The 17,798-nt window shown below is 36.1% G+C and overlaps 2 long non-coding RNA genes across 14 annotated transcripts in view; one reads left to right on the top strand and one right to left on the bottom strand.

The window, feature by feature from the left end:
- LOC134730615 (uncharacterized) overlaps positions 1–12,800 on the top strand; it is a 142,792-nt gene extending 129,992 nt beyond the window's left edge. Inside the window, exons 3-4 of the long non-coding RNA XR_010112494.1 lie at positions 1,505–1,607; positions 10,592–12,800. This is a non-coding gene — a long non-coding RNA (uncharacterized LOC134730615). The remainder of the gene's footprint in view (positions 1–1,504; positions 1,608–10,591) is intronic.
- Positions 1–17,798, bottom strand: part of LOC100992117 (uncharacterized) — an 843,804-nt gene that overhangs the window by 100,786 nt on the left and 725,220 nt on the right. The window contains exon 10 of one of the 13 annotated variants that reach the window (XR_010112492.1): positions 3,149–5,706. The exons of the other annotated variants lie outside the window; for them this stretch is intronic. This is a non-coding gene — a long non-coding RNA (uncharacterized LOC100992117). Of the gene's footprint in view, positions 1–3,148; positions 5,707–17,798 lie in introns of those variants that run through there. 13 annotated transcript variants of the gene reach the window in all.

Below are 17,798 nucleotides of genomic sequence, written 5' to 3'. Positions count from 1 at the left end.
AAATTCCATTAATATACCAAAAATTAAATGTGTAAACATTGGGTGTGCTTTCTCATAAAGCTCTTCAGAATTGTTCAGGGAAGCACATAAATTGTAATAAGGGGAAGAAGCTCTCAGAGAGAAAAGCCTCAAACTGTTCTTAGCTTTGGTAAGCACAGTGCTCTGAACACAGTAGGAACACAATCAGTGCTGTGACCAATGGGCTCATAAATGTGGAGCGTCTTGAAATTAATGATAACTTTAACATGTCTGAGGCCTTGAACTTATCTTACAAATTGGTCCTTGGAAAGAATAAAAGAAGAAAAATATTAGGCAATCAGAAGTAATGAAGATCTTGTAAAAATAGCTATCTACAAAAGCAGGCTAAGTGAGTCCTTGGACAGTCGGCATATCTACAAATCAGCAGGTCCAGATGATATACCTTCTATCTGTGGGATGAAAGAAACTGGCAAGCATGCTAACTGCATCATTTACAGCTATTTTTGAAAAACTGTGGGGATCTAGAGAACTGCAAGAGATGAAAAGGAAAGAAAATACAATGTTCTACTTACATTTACAAAGGAGATGAAAATGACCCCCAGAAAACTCAAGGATAATTAAAGCTAAGGAAAAGGGGGATATTCTAATAGCCTATATAAAGATGACGATTAGAGAATATATTCATATTCAGATAAAAGATTTTTTAAGGCTAAATACAAAAGGAACTTGAATATAAAATAATGTGAATTTGAGTAACACTTCAAAGTGTTTGTTTATAATTGTTTAAGCAATACAATTTTCTCAAACATGAGCTATAGCTACCCACGCAAAAAATAGTTGTAGGATTATAAATAATAATTATAAACATGAAATTATCATTTCAAAAATACTAAGGAAATATGATGGTCTTTAACATCATCTTTATGTAGATAACATTATTGTGTTTGCATTGAACAAATGTTAACTCAACGTCTCTTATGTACCAAACACCACACTGTATGCTGAGAGCATAAAGATGAATAAGGCAGGTTTCTTGACCAATTACACAAGAAGTGTTTAATTAGCATAGGAGCTTGAACATACCAAGCATGTAATAAAGTTGACTATAATTATTGCTAGTTATTAATTTGCAAAAACATTTTTACATAGTGGAGTTCTAGTCGTTTTCCTATTTGACCTAATCATTGTCTTAATAACTGGTTTCCGACAGAGGGATCAAAGGGGGACATTTTGTGAAATTTTAAGTGGGTGGCAACAGGATGCTGATCTTACCCTTTCTCTCTCTCCAGAAATGGTGACTCATGACTTTTGCCAGTTTTGTGATCTCTTCCCCCCACCCCCACCCCACCACACTTCAAAGCTAATAATCAGGACAAATTTTACACTTTATGTGCACATTAAATGTATATATAGATTTTTGTTCTGGATTCCTATAAGAACTGGAGAACTCTAGCCTTAGTTTCTTATTTTACAGGACTTACTTGTTTTGTACCTTAGACTGTGTTTAAATGAATTTTCATTTCAGAAATACCCTAAACATTGAATGGAGTTTCTTCTTAGTTGTTCTACGTCCTTCTCATATTTTGTGCAATTGTGTCAACAGAAGGTATTCTGGACTGTGATGTCAGGTAATGATTTCCATCCTTTAAATAGTGTTTAGTGTGCATTTCATTTTGGGGATGTATTTTGTTTATATTTCATTAAAATGAGTTTTTAATATTTTAAAATGGAATATTTAGAGGACAGAGGTATCTCTGACTTTAGAATATGACAACGTTCACATTGAAATTTATAATCTTTTGAGATAATTTAAAGTGGATTATATTAAATAATCAGTGATCTTTAAATAAATATATATGTTATATAGACATTTTTATGCTTATAATTTCATTGGTCATAGATGGTAGATAACTCATAATTGGTGTCATATGAACAATAAATAATAAGAGCTATAATTTGCTGAGGGCTTACTATATACTGGGTACTGTGTTAAGGGTTTAGCATATTACTTACTTAATTTTCAAACAGCATCTAGGTTGATATCATTATTACCAATTTATACATGAAAGTGTTAAAGCTCTATCAAAATCAGAAACCTGAGCTCTTAACCTCAGTTTAACATCTAACAGCGATGCTAAACTATTTCATGAAGTGGCCAAGTACCAGCCTTTCAGAATTAATGTCCTGAAATACATTATATTGGGGGAGGAGGGGGAAAGGAGGAAGGAGGAGCAGTCAGTACATCTTTGTCTGATTCTGAAAGGATACATAACAACAAATGAGTCCTTGATTTCATAAAAACATAAAGTTGTAGGTAAATGCCCACACAAAACTGGAGTGAAAGATGTCCTAGAACCAAAATGATAAACTTAACAAAGAGAGGGAAGTTAATATTTACTGTGTGCTACACCCTGGGGCGTGTATTGCATCTCCATGGACTCAGTGACTATGTAAGACAGGCATCTCCCTGTTTCTTCGATGTTGAGATGTCACTGATTAAAAGATTTCAATAGTTATAATAATAGGTTTGTTTTAGGAAAAAAGAGCTATATGTAATATATAAGTTTCAAACTGACTATACAACTTTACGGTGTAAAAAATAGGTCACAGAACTGAGTAAATAAAATACGGTCCCCATTTTGACAGATGTGGAAACTGAAATCCAAAGAGCTTAAGCTTAATCCAAAGAGCTGAGATTTATTGAGCCCTTACTATGTACTAGGCACTATTCTAAACACTTTTCATATATTAACTATTTTTAAAACTCACAGCAATCCTGTGAGGTAGGTAGGTAACTTTATACTGATTTTACTGATGAAGGAAGTGAGACCCAAGAGAGTCTATGAAGTGGATGGCTATGTGGTTGACAAGAATCACTAAAGGCTCATCTACTTCCCACCTCCACATAGTAGGCTGTCCTGACCAGTCATGTTAGCCTCTGCTTTCTGATCTGCAGAGATGGTCCCACACTTGAGAGTGTCGGATTCTGGGGCCCAGTTCCTTCTGGTTGGCCTTGGTCCACTGAAATCAATCTGTCAATGACTTGACCCTGTTTTGAGCTCTGGCAGCAAGTTTTTTCCATTTTTGTTAAAAACTGAAATATAAATCGATACAAACTTAAACCTCTGTTTTTTTTTTAATTTTATTATACTTTAAGTTTTAGGGTACATGTGCACAACGTGCAGGTTTTTTACATATGTATACATGTGCCATGTTGGTGTGCTGCACCCATTAACTCGTCATTTAGCACTAGGTATATCTCCTAATGCTATCCCTCCCCCCTCCCCCCACCCCACAACAGTCCCCGGTGTGTGATGTTCCCCTTCCTGTGTCCATGTGTTCTCATTGTTCAATTCCCACCTATGAGTGAGAACATACGGTGTTTGGTTTTTTGTCCTTGCGATAGTTTGCAACCTCTGTTATTTTTAATTGTCCTTTCAACAATTCTTCATATTGCCATAAGATTAATCATCCTATAACATTTTGGTCATTTTACATATGACCCTCCAAATCTTCAATGACTCTTTATTGCTAAGTTCATTTGTTTAGCCTGCCATTCCAGAGACTTTGAGATCTGGCTCAGATTCTCTGTGACCCTGTCTTGCATTGCATAATGGTGAAAAACACAGGATTTTGGGACACGCTGTTTGGACATGAATCCAAGTTCTATTGTTTGTTAGCTATATATCTTTAGACAATCATTTTGCCTTTCTGAATTCGTTTCTTAATTTGTAACAAAATTTATTGAACGCTTACTTTGTGGCCAGAATTGTTTCATTATAATATTTGATCCTTACAATAACCCTATGAATTATCTCCCTTATAACTAAGAGGAATCGGGGCCTGAATCAGTTTTGTTTAATGGTCAAAGGCACACACATAGAAAAGAAGGACTTAAGATTTGAGTTTAAGTCCACTTCAGAGCCTGAACATGTCATCATTCTTGTTTATCGACTGCCATGGCGTGAATATGAAAATACCACTAGGATGCAGGCTCCAGGAGACCAAAGGCCTCTGTCTTCCTCACTGCTACACCATAGCTGGGTTTCTGGGTATGGTATGTGCAGCGCATGTTTCAGGAGAAATTATCTAATGAAAACACTTTGAAAACCCCCGATTTATACCTATGACTTGGGAGACAATCAACCACTTTTTATATTGACTCTGTGCTGTAAAGACAGAGGAATTTTTCCTGGCACTTAGCTGAGGTTCAGTAAATACCTGTTGATTAATTCACTGAATAATAAATTCATATTAGACAATATACAAACGTTTTCCTAACAGATGGATACCATCAGAGTATCAATCCTTGTAAAAGATTCCCAGGCGGTTCTGTCTGCAGTTTCCAGCTCAGGCTAGAACAACCTACACTGAAGACACTTGTGCTCATCCTCTTGTGTGTTTCAGGAGATGAGGAAAAGGAATATGGCAACAGCCTGTGTTCTAGACTCAGGCATATCAATTGTTTCTTATTCACTAATTCTGTCTTGGCTGTCAGGAAGCTCAGAGTTAAATGTGATGCACAATTGCAGAGCCCAACTTCAACTCATTGTTTCTGATAAAATTATGTTCTGTCTTTCATTACTTGATAGATTCATTTATCTTTATTTTAATGTTTTTCTTATATCTGTATTTTGCAAGCTAAAACACTTAAATTATTTTTAAAAATATGCAAGTTTATACATAATAGGCAAATAGATCATGAGATGCTTGCATATACATGCCTCGTTAATGCTGAATTCTCAGACTCCAGGCTCAGGCTGCTGAGAACTGTGGCAGCTATGTGATAGCTTTATCCTTAGTCAATGCCCTTGGGAGTGGACTTCTCTGTCTGTATGTTCTGTACTTCCCAAATTTTTATAGAACTGTTGGAACCCAATTAAGAGAGTCTGCCAGGCAACTTCTGCCTTGTCCTGGACATACTCCTATCACTTCTCAGCTACCTTGCTCATGCTAGTGACACTTTACTCCATCTAAAACCTTTAATACTCATGCCACAAACCACTAGGGCTGGTTCACTCTGAAACAAATTTCTTATCATGGGAGAATATAAGGTTACCTTTATTCACAGAAAATTAATTATTTTTATCCATAATTTACAGAAAGACACCACATTGTATCTGGATAAGACAAAACATATATTTTTTTCAATTAACTATTTCTGGTTTCAAATTCCAGCTGCACTTTCTACAGTATTTTACTTCTCTGTGCTTTGGTTTCCTAATCCTTAAAATGATCTAATAAAGGCTCTTCATATGGTGATGGTGAGAATTCATTTGAAATAATACAAGTGAAAACATGACAGTTTGAATATTCTTTTGTTCTTTCCTAGATTTTTAATGGCACACATACATTATATTCTTTTTTATTATTACTTATTTTGAGACAGGGCTGGCTTTGTCACCCAGACTAGAGTACACTTGCACAATCATAGCTCACTGAAAACTCCACCTTCCTGACTCAAGCCATCCTCTCACCTCAGCCTTCGAGTAGCTGGGACTACAGGCATGTGCCACCACACCCGTCTAATTTTTTATGGAGATGGTGTTTTGCCATGTTGACCAGGCTGGAGTCGAACTCCTGGGCTCAAGCAATCCACCTGCCTCAGCCTCCCAAAGTGTTGAGATTACAGGTGTGAGCCACTGTGCCTGGCCCACATATATTACATTCTACTGTGGAATATGAATCATCAGACACATTTTCTCTGAACAGCAGATAGCAAAAGACCTAGGGGAGGAGAAAAAAAAAGGAATAATGTTATCTTCCATATTTAAGAGAGAATAAAGTTGATTTTATTGCTCCTAGGGGGATAACAAGGGGTACTCTTGTGGGTTCCAGTTAGAAGGAGGCAGATTTTGACCTCATAGCCAGAGAAAAATGTTAATAATTATAGTTTTCCAAACTTTTAACGGGCTGACTCATTTGATGAGCTTCCCTTCACAGGAAGTATTCAAGCAAATATTCATCATCTAGTACTCTCCTCCAAGGAGAGTCTTCTGATTTGGGTGGGAGTTTAAACAACACACCTATAGGATGTCTCAAAGCAAATATGCTGAAGGTTAGAACAATCTGACTGTGACATCTCTCTAGGTTTTTTGACTCTCTTTATGTCTTTCTTGAAGCTACAACCTGGGTTGAAAAGGCGATTTTTCCTAGAAAAAGGACTATTTTTTGGCAAGGGTTCATGATTCTAAATACTTATTTCTGTATGAAATATTCATTGTGTTTCAGACACAGTCGAGATGTGAAAAAATATAAAAAGACATTTCCTCATTTGGATATTGATTTATTTATTAATCCATTCATTCATATGTTTATTTATACATTCGTCCAACAATTGCAGTGTTTTTACTGAATGTCTTACTAGGTTTATGGCAATGTTTTAGGCTCTGAAGATATGCCAATATATTCATAGATCTTACATTTAAGTGGAAGAGACTACAATAAAATTTACAAACAAATATTAATTTTTAATTTTTTTAAGGTTTTTTTCATCTTGCAGAAAACTAAAATAAAAAATCACAGAATATCAGCATGAAGTCCCCTTGAAAAGCAGAGGGCAAATCCCTTCTAAACCAAGTCTCTCGCAAGACTGGTAGATCAGCTGCACACAGTTCTCCCCCTCCTGCCACTCAGAAAATGCAACAGCTGTAGATCATTATTTCAGGAAGCCCCTCTTGGTGGGATCTAAACAATGATGGTTTTATCTGAACCTTCTTCTGTGCTCAATACAATGTGTATATTCAGATGGGCAAAACCATCTGGCATGGTTCACCTCTATCTAGGTAGACTTATTCTTTCGTTTTACCTGACAAGCATTTATATAACTGCTATCACTGGCAAGACCCAGACCTTCATATTATCTGGAACTTAGAATTTTCAACGTTTTGAGGATAACAGATGATTACTTCATGGTGTCTATTAATTATCCCCAATTTTTCATCTCTTTAAAGTATGTCTTTTCTTGATATTTCCATACACATTCAGAAAATGAATAAACAGGAAAGAGAACATAGGCCATACTAATAATTAGACCTCATAATTACTGAGTGCTGAGCACATGCCAGGCACCATAGTGTGTGTTTTAGGCACATTATCTTATGGAATCCTTATAAAAATCCCATGAGGTAAGCATTAGTATCTCCATTTACATTTGAAGAAATCAAGTGTAGCAATGTGCCCAAGCTCATCTAACCAGACTGCCTAGCCAGGATAGGCACTCACAGCCTCCCCATCTTTGGTAGTTATGTCTCTACCTCCTTCCTGCTCCAGCTTTAGGATGAAAAGAAATGTGGACTTAAAGCATAGCTTTGTGTATCTGCCCTAGGATTGTGTCATTGCCGGTAGCTTTAGCTATATGTGTAGCCACACAGCTGTGACACAAAAGTAGATTTTTAAAGAAGTAAAGTTGCAAGTTTTTCTTGAAAAGGTTTTCTTTAATGAATATGCCTTTTTTGTCTCACTAGGCCATCAATTTCCTTCTGATTTTTCTCTCCATGTTTACCTTAAAGAATAAATTATTTCATGTCACCTGAATCGGCTTAGTAATTTAGAGGAAAATCTGGCTGATAAATCATCTCTAAATAGAAGAATAAAACTTCTCTTAATTCAAGGAAAAAATATGTAAAAGTAACTGTCTGCTGGCAAAAACAACTATTAATTCTGAGAGGTTATCTGAAGAGAATTCCCAACATAAAGGTAGGGTGTAAGGTGACTCTAATCTTTGAAGAGAGGCTATCATTGTCTGAATGATTTTCTGTTAGTAGTGAAGACCCAAGAAAATAAAGGTTAGCATTTTATATATTGGGAAAACAATATAATTGGGAAATATAATTGGGAAAACAAAAGAAGAGAGAGGAGAAGACAGAAAGAGAAGAAGTAGAAGAAAACAATTAATACCTCTAAGAAGGAACCCTTAGCCTACTCATCAATGTTCATTTCAATCCTCATTTGTCATCCTTACTTCAGTTACAAATTTCTTTTGAAAAGCCCATCCTAAGAAGGCCTTTCTCTGGCCACATTACTTAAAATGGCATCTGCATTTCCTATTTCTTTACTCTTTGTAACTTTTCTAATAATTATCAATTGCTATTTTAAAAATATTTAAATATCTTTCTTCTTGTTTATTGTCCATTTTCCCCATTAGGATATCAGCTTTATGAAGAGACTACATTTTATTGATTGTCTATCCACAACTCCTAAAAATAAACCTGGTATAAGGAAGGCCTTCAACATATTTTTGTAGAATGTAAATCCATGTATTGAAACATAAATATGTTTATTCAAGTATTAGAATTTTTAAATTGCATATACTCAGCAAATAAACCTAGGCAACTTAAGTTGCATTCAAAGTTGTCATACACACTAATGTATGTACAGTTATAAAAAATTTCTATTCCTTTTTAATAATAATCTGAGTGCCAGCTTGTCTTATGCAATAGATTATACATTATAGGTACACAGAAAGAAGTTCAGATAATACAGATAACCTGATCATAGTATAGAACCAATAAAATGGGGAGAATAACAAATGACAAGGACAAAAGAAAGGGCCAAAGGAACTTGGTCACTTCGATAAAGATGGCTTGCTGACACTAGGCCTCATATGTCTTTGGGATGCCCAACTTATAACTACAAGGGAATGACACTGTAGTTATTGTTTTTTCATAAAAGTTTGGACTTGATTCTATACTACATAATATATTCTTACTGCTATAACTTCAATGCTGTGGGAGCCAAAACAAAACAAAAAAAACCCCGATATTTTAATGTTTTGTCTGATACTGAACAAAATGGCATATCCACCTTCGATTTGTGGTACCACGAAGTGTATTATAACAGCGTTCTTTGGTCTATACTCTTCCTTCTTACTCCCTAAAGCGTTAGTTCTATTGATGTGAATACTCTGATTCATAATATTTTGGACTCTAATTATTTTCCTCATTATTTCAGTGCAACCATGCAAATTAATACAAGCTATAAATGTGAGGTTTAAAAGAAATGAGGCCAAGCCAAGAAGATATTGGTGCATAAGCAATAGGATTTTAAAGGAAAAAGGAACCATAGCTCCTTGGTCTAATATTCCTCAGATACTATTCCTCATTAGCAGTGGGTCTATCATCTCTGGCAGGAAGCAGGAAATGGAGAGAATGGCACTTTGTGGGTTCTCCCATGTCTATCAGAATAAATCACAAAGAAATACTTTGAAATGCACAGTCCAAATACCATGATGATAAATGAAAAAAATGCCAGAGAGAATCAAAGGGACACAGCTTTGGAGTGCCTGAAAAAAGACTGTAGCTCAGTTCTCACAGGCCCCAATGTACTGCAGTTCCCAGCGCATGACTGTGAAACACTCATGCTGTGTATCAAGTTGATGTACAAGAAAGAGACCTGGGCCAGTAGATGCAGGGTGGATTTCCCAGTCATTGCTTCTAAGTCCTGGGGCCTCAGGCAAGGCTTATTTGTAACACCTGGACTATAACATCTACTTCGCAGGGAAGTGGTTAAGCTTACATGAGGTAAAATGCAAAAATGCACAGCATGTAGTTTAGCCTCAACTAGTCTGCGTAAATGTGGCCTTACTCTGAAGGTACATCTAAAGTAATGGGTGTTTTAGAGGTGGAAACATGAAGTAATTAGACTATCCTTTGTGACTTCTGGAAATCAGATTATAATTATAGTTTGCACACATAAGTAAACGTGTGAATCATTTTCATAACTATGTCTCAAGAGTAAAAGAAATATTTCCTCTAGTAGAGGCTATAAACAAAGACTAAACTAAGGGCTTGAAGGTCATGATTATGATGTATGCTCCTTGGTACTTCTCCATGCCACCTAGCAGAGTGTTGATATTTAATAATTATCTACTTAACTTAGTGTAATTGACAGAGGAAGAAACATGAGGAGTCCCTGGTGAAAATTTCTATAAATGCTCTGATTTTCAAAAGATTGCCAAATCCTTAGGATACCCATCAACATAAACTATGTTAACTTGTGATAATCAATAAGCCCCAAATCTTGATAACTTACAATTTCTTTCATATTCCTGTTACATGTCCATTGTGGGTCAATTGCAGCTCTGCTCCCTTTCTTTGTTCTGGGAGCCAGGCTGATGGAGTATCACTTTTCTGGAATATTGCCAGACTTGCAGCAAAGGGACAAGCATGTGGGGAAACTACAGAATGGTCTTTAAAACTTTTGTTTTGATGTGTCATGAACCTTTCTGTGCACAATTTCACTGGGGAAAAAATAAAAAATTCACGTGGCCACTCCTGATGTATGATCCTTTTGCTCGGAGGGGCACTTCCAGTTACATGACTAAATCTGAAGTCATGGGGAAGTATAATCCATCCCCACGGGAAGGCAGCAAATACTTTGAACAATAATATAGTATAACACGGTTTAAAAAAAGAACTCTGAAAACAAAGGCAGTGTAAGAAACAAATTCCTACATTACCTTCTGGAACTGCAGAGTTCAAACTAAATTAACACTTAATTAACAAGTAAAAAAAAAGCCAATACGTTGTATGTATATGTTTATACTTTTAAGGAACATGACCCCATGCTCATTTTTGTTACTAACACAATGGCTGCTATCCTTTAACCCCAGTGTGTCAGCTTGATGACTGAAGAGAGAGAATGAAAACTTTCTCCCTGAACATCACACTAAAACGTGGTGCCTGCCACAGACGAAGACCTGAAATCTCTTCGTCTACCTGGTGTCTCCTTCTTGTCAACTATCCCACATTTGAGTACTTAACTTAAAATTGAATGATTGTAAATAAAATATTTTTGTATCATAAAAAAGAGCAAGTCACATAATTTCTCATTAAAGAGTATCCTAAGAACCATGTTCTGTATTTTGTCTAGAATTATCAGCTCTGATTTTTCAATGAATCTTTAACCATTTGCCTCTTCATTACATTCCATGAACCAGGTAATAATGATGTCATTTATTTTGGTTTGTCCTATTATCTCTCTCTCTCTCTCTCTCTCTCTCTCTCTGTGTGTGTGTGTGTGTGTGTGTCTGTTTGTTGCTCATTCAGGCCTCACAGGAATGCATCCATAGGCAAGTTCTCTGAATGAGGTGTGATTGCTTTCCTCAGAAAATTACTTTGCACTTTAATTATTTTTCTGACATTTTTACCAATAAATAATCAGAAATTTTCAAATAGCACAACATAGAGTTTGAACTCTGAGCCTGGAGGTTAGGAAGACTTTCATTTATCTCTGTCCACATGATATGAGTTATTGGTTACTTGCTTTTCAACAACAACCCATTATAGGAAAATTATATTCTAAGGTAGTTGTACTTAATGAATTTTGCTTAATCTTTGCCTACATTTGATTTGCCAAATCTCACACTCATGGCATTTTCTTCTTTTTTTTTTTTTTATTGATAAAAGCTGCAGATTGTCCTGAAAAGCTATTATAGTTCAATATGGCTGTCTTCCTTGACATTTACATGGATCTCAACTTTATTTATTTTACTGCATAGTACCTAGCTGCCTGGCTGGAGAAATGAAGATCGCACATTCAGCAATTTATGCAATCCCAGTCAAAAGACTATTTTACTGTCTGTTGAATAATTAGCAATGTGTGTGAAGAAAGAATATACAGTAACTTGCCTGACTTTGGGCAAAAAAAAAAAAAAAAAAAAAGATTAGAATGACAAATAGTCAGACTCTAGGGTCAAATGCTTTGCCAGTAGTTGCATATGTTTATGCCAAAATACATAAAGAAATGTCACTTCAGCACATGAGTGATGACAAACACTCCAAGTGGGGCTGCAGTTCATCAATCATTTCAAATGTGCAGATTGGGTTTACCTATATAAACAAAAGCAATAAAACTACTCAAAGCCTCACCTTAAACAATTCAAGCATGACATAAACACAGTTACTGCACAGTCAAGCCCCATTTTACTTGAGAAGCAGTCAGAAATACTCCAACAAACTATGATTTATTAAGATTAATAAACCACATCTTTAATAAAAAAAGTTCTGCTAATATTTTGCATAAGTGTGAGAATCTCATTCAGCATCATAGCACATCAGAAAGCATATGCAGCAGGGAGTGTGATTAATGAACCTTAAAACTGTAGATTCGCAGTCATTCTCAACAAGGTTTCAGGTTCAGGGTGGTAAGCATAGAGAGAGCTTGAAGCAAGAATCCACAACAGGTAGGCTGCTCTAAGCTCAGTTTTAATGATTCATTAAAAAGAAGGTGAATTAATAAAACTATTACATGTTTCCAAGTCATTTTTTTCTCCCCAGGATGCTTTTGAAACATAGATCCTTTAAACACCTGCTAATGTCTTAGGAGAGTGAATACCTTATTATGGTCCCTCCTTGGTAAAGAGAAGGAGAAGAAGGTCAAGGTCATAGGATTGTGGCACAGAATTGAAGTCAGAAGTTTGTTCAAGGTTACCTATCACACCTCTTCTTTGAGAAGGTGCATTTGTAAGCATGAAACCTGTGTTCTTGTTCTCCTATTCCACCTGCATGCTGTGTCTGACACTAATGCTATGATTGGCTCTCTAGAAGATACAAGTGGAAGTGGAAGTCAGCCATGCCACTACTACATAATTAAGAAAGATTTGGCTTAGAAGAAGCAACACAATCTACTAATAACCAATGAAGGCTCTTCTGTATCTGCCCATAGAGAAGTTAAATGTTTTTATTTGTATTAATTTAAAACATTTCTTATTGATGTATAATTGACAAATAAAAATTGTCTTTTATGATGTACCATGTAATGCTTTGATACATGTATATATTGTGAAATGATTACCACACTCAAGCTAATTAACATATCCATCACCTCGCATAGTTACAGTTTGTGTAAGTATGTGGTTAGAACATTTAAGATCCATTCTCTGAGCAATTTTCAAGCACACAATGCATTACTGCCAATTATGGTCACCATGCTATAAAACAGGTCTTCAGAACTTATTTATCCTGTTAACTAAAACTTTATAACCCTTGACTGACACCTCCCAGCGTTAAGTGTTCTGATTCCTGAAATGAGGGACTTGGCTTAGTTGAACTATACATTCTCTCAAATTTCAACCCCAATTTAACAAGAAGTGAGCAGGGTTTTCTTTCCTTAATTTCACTGAACTTTTAAGATGTAATTGAACGACACAGGGGAAACTCTCTGTTCAGGGTATAATTGGAAGATCTTAATCCTTGTGACAATTTTTCCTTTCATTGGGCCAATTTTATAGATTTAGAGGGGTGAAATAATTCAGAGAAGATTTAACCCATATTTGAAATGAACTAAATCCCTTATGAGAGTTCATTTTGTTGCTTCCTGAAAAGTAGAAACAAACTCAGTGGGCTTTGATATACTTTCATTAAGGTGTGACCTGATTATAATATTCAAACTGAAAAGTTGATTGAAATAAATTTTTCCAACACTCCAAAATGATAAAATATGGGAAATACGTACTTAGACATAACAGAAGACTGCTACTTTAAAGTGGCTACAAAATAATTGGCTTGCCTAATTGACCATTCTTACATTACATCCGCATTCCTTGGAAATAACAACACACTAGGAATCAAGGGAACAGAGCACAATCCTCATCTGCCACAAATTCAATAACCAATTGAACATTTGCTGGGCAGAGACAAACTGAAAGCTGTGAGAAATTCAAAGATGAAACAAGACCCTGCCTCCAAAGAATGCACAGTCCAATGAGAAAAAAAAAAATTAAAGTTGGAGTTGTCATCTAGAAAAAGAAGAGCCTTGTTTCATGGAAAGCTTTATGTAAACTTTAACTTCTTCAGTGTCTAGACCCAATTACTTCGAAACTCATTCAAGTTGAACTTAAATTGCTGATTTTCAGCCTCTTTTTTTTTCCAGGCGTTATTAGATTTTAATTTAGCTCTTCCCCTCAAACCTGTTTGCATCAAATTAAAAGAGCAAGTGGAATTTTTCTTGACAAGCCTAAGAAAGCAAATTGGTCTGATAGGCTATACTCAAGCACAGTTAACAGCTCAATTTGTTGTGGGAGCTGTGCCATATATTGTAGAATACTTAGCATCATCCCTGGCCTCTACCCACTAGATGCCAATAGCCCCCACCTCCAAGTTGTGAAAACCAAAAATGTCTCCTGACATTGCCAAATCTCCCCAGGAGCTGGGAGAGAGGAGAAAAATAACCCACGGTTGAGAACTGGCATAGAATGACATCCAGAAGGAGAAAAAGTCAAACCAAGGATATGTTATTAAACTACTCACTAGCTTAATAACAACTGGGAACAACTGGCAACTGGGGCTCTGTTTTGCTGGGGACCTCTGAGTATATAAGATGTAACTATGCTTTGTTTACCTGAAGGATGCAAGAGGGGTGTATTTATCTACTGGATCAAATCTGTCATCTGTCGAGGGTCACCCTGTAGGGGACTGATGCCTTGCACTCCTTTGTGATTGTGTCAGAATGGCTTGGTTGGCTCAGTGTCAGAACGGCTTGGTTGGCATTGTACAAGTTATGAAAAACCTCTAGGTCAGAAAGTAAAGAAATGCTGCTGAGGCCCAGGTTTCTGGTTACACCTGTGTGAGACTGGTGCCATAGCCATAGTTGGAGTAGAAAGTGGATAGAAGGGATGTAAGGTAGGGTTGAAAGGGTGTCAGATGTAACCTAAAGACACATTATGTTACATTTAAGACTTTGGATATTTCTTCTTTGTATGCATTTAGAGGAGAATAGGCGAACATATGCTGGTTTATATATGTAATTCAGGACTTTTTCCTCTGTAGAAAGCAAGAGCTACAATTACATGCACCCAGGAAACACAGAAAAGTATCCACAGTGTAGAATGTGCCAAAAATAGAGACACTATATTAAAATTAATATTCACCCCAGTCAACGACTTTGGATTTTGCCCTTTAATTCATGCATTTAAAATGTATTTAAACTATAATATCAGGTAAGAGAAACACATAGATATTATGTCAAATTCTTACAGAGTAGTAAAATGTGAGGTGCATACAAATAAGATTAAAAGTATGAAATCCAATTAAAATTTCACAGGAAAGTTGCTGCAAGGATATATTTAGTAAAAAAGCCTAATCACAATTTTTCAAATAAAATTTACATTTGTATTTGAATTTTACTTTTTTAAAGAAGACATTTAGCTTGTCGGGTGCATGTTTAACTAAATATATATTTACATTGTTAAATGATAAGAATATGTGCATATATAGATATACACATATGTATGCATTTATACACATGCTCAGGATTCTTTCCCATTTTTCATTTAGCTTATTAAAAATGAATACAAACAGACTCTGAGCTCCAGGACCCTCTAAGAGCTTATAGCCTGTAGCAGCTTTCAAGATAACAGCTTCTTTAACCAGAGGAGTTCTGACTTCTCAGTCAGGCTGTTTGAAGTTTCCAAGGCTTGGGGAGAGGGTGGTCTTTTCAGAAAAAAAAAAAGCCAGTATTTCAAAGAAAAGACATACCTTTTTCCCCCTCTTTAGTGCCAAGATTTGAAATTCTCTGAAAAGGAAAAAAAAAAAATCTTCCCTTTAAAATGTAGTATTTCTCTGAAGAGACCCATCCCTCAGCCTGGCAGACTCCAGACGTGCTCCCTACCAAGGACTCTGTGCCCAGAGGCTCTGGGCCATACCCTGAAACCAACCATTCCAATAGGGTTCTTCTCATAGTGACCACCTAAAATCAGTTATCCTGAAAGGGTTCCTTATTTCAGGAAGTTTACCAGACATATAAATTATGTTGGAATGGTACTCATTAGTTGGTTAATGTAGATGATTTATTCTCAAATATCCATAAACTATTTCTTTAATCTGGACTTGAAAAATTCATATTTAAAGAAAAAAATTAATTTAGGTTGGTAAAACAATATTAAATTGTAATATACAGTAGTATTTTTCTTTACAAATCCCTAAAGCAGCTACTAAAGGTAATTATTCTGAAAGAGGAAGAAAACCTGGTGTCTGCACACTTGCCTGACTTTAGGCAACTTACTTAACCTGTTGGGGTTTGGACTTTCTCATCTTCAGATGAAGCCATGTCACAGGATTGTTGTGAATATTAAATGATGTAATGTCTACAAAACACCTGACATTGAGAAGGCATTAACCTGAACTTGTACTAGTCCTTTTCTCCATCATCTAGTCATAGAAATTATCAGTCTAATGTGACATCTTCAGTCTCATTTTATATATTTGTAAAAGAGCAAGAAACATGTATTTCAGAGGGTTGTGGAAAGAGTAAATGAAGTGGCCTATATAAAGCACTTGCACAGTCCTTGCCTGATGATAATTGCTCCACACACATTCGGTAGCAAGTGGTGGTAATTCAGAGTAGTTGTGGAGCAACTTCATTATCGTCACAATCACGATTAACAGAACCAAAAAGCATCTGGACTGTGCACGGCATTGTGCTGTGTTAAGTGCTGGGGGTTGAGTGTTAGGGAGCATTGGCCTATAAGAAGAAAAGGCATACAAATATGAGAGTACTTTGACAAATTAACATACAAGTAATGAAAGACAAATACAGACTTTAAGTGACAGAGAAGTAGCAAGGAAGGAAAAATTACTTTTTGCAGGAGTATTTGGGGAAAGAGATGATGAGAAATGAGACCTAATGTTGAAGAAAAGGTAGAATTTATTTGAGTGGCAGAGAAGAAAGGAGATATTTCCGTTAGGAAGTAATGATAAAATGATAGAAAGGCACATTGTGTTTTAAGAGAACAAAGGATCAACCGGTTTGTCTAGGGCAAGATGTCATGGAAGAGACACATTAAGAGTGAGAGAATCCAAAGGGGCTTAATGTTGAGGAGTGTCAGGGACCAGGCTTAAGAGTTTTATTCCCTTCTCCAGGAAGAGAATGTTAATGGAAAGGTTTTGAACAGCAAAATGACAAGTATAGCCAAATTTTAGGAAGATCGAGTACAATATATTTAAATTTTTTCCTAAAATTGCTTAGCCAATTCAAAAGTAAATATGTTGGCTGGTAATAACTACTTATTCCAAGTAGATCTCTTAAAATTTAATTTCAAATATGAAAAACTATCGCCTCACCTAAGATATATTGCAAAGCTGGGTGTTTACTCTGGCTCAGCTGGGGACACAATTCTCATTCTCTCTCTCTCTCTCTCTCTCTCTCTCTCTCCCTCTCTCTCACTTTCATCTCTTTTTTTGCCTCTACGCCAGAGAGAGACAAAGACATTTACTAAGTAAGGGCCCTTTATAGAGAATAATATGTACTTCTAAACTTCTATAACAGGTTATGGGAATTTTTTGACAAAATTAATGCAGCAGTGTAGGAAAAGAAAGAGAAGCAGAATAACAAGAAAAGAAACAAAGCCAGGTGGTAGTTACGCACACTTAGTTTGAAAGCACTAAACCAAGGACTAGACATTTAGGAATAAAAATAAATAAAAACTAGCTCCTTTTGTGGGAGACTAAAGCTGGGAGAATTTGAAGCAATGAAACCTTTAGTTTGAACTTAAGGGTTACCTTTCTTGAAGCTGTCCACAGTAGCTTGGACACAGGCAGCGCTCAGTCATTGATAGTGAGCTCAGCCCTGAATACATTTTATCAGAGACACTTCTATCCCCCACTCAGCACAATGGCAGAATTGGATCTCTTAGAAAAGATTTGAACTCAGTATTCAGTCATAAGATTAAGAAATGGAAAGACAGGTATCTTAGCTCTAGCTATCTTAACAAAAACCATATACTGGGTTACTGAAACTACAGATATATGTCTTCTTATCATACTGGAAGCTGGAAGTCCAAGATCAAGGTTCCTGCAGAGTTCTGTTTCTGATGAGGGCCC

This window comes from Pan paniscus, chromosome 5 (genome assembly GCF_029289425.2).
Source record: "Pan paniscus chromosome 5, NHGRI_mPanPan1-v2.0_pri, whole genome shotgun sequence".
Taxonomy (NCBI): domain Eukaryota; kingdom Metazoa; phylum Chordata; class Mammalia; order Primates; family Hominidae; genus Pan; species Pan paniscus.
This window is presented reverse-complemented; position numbering and strand designations above follow the sequence as displayed.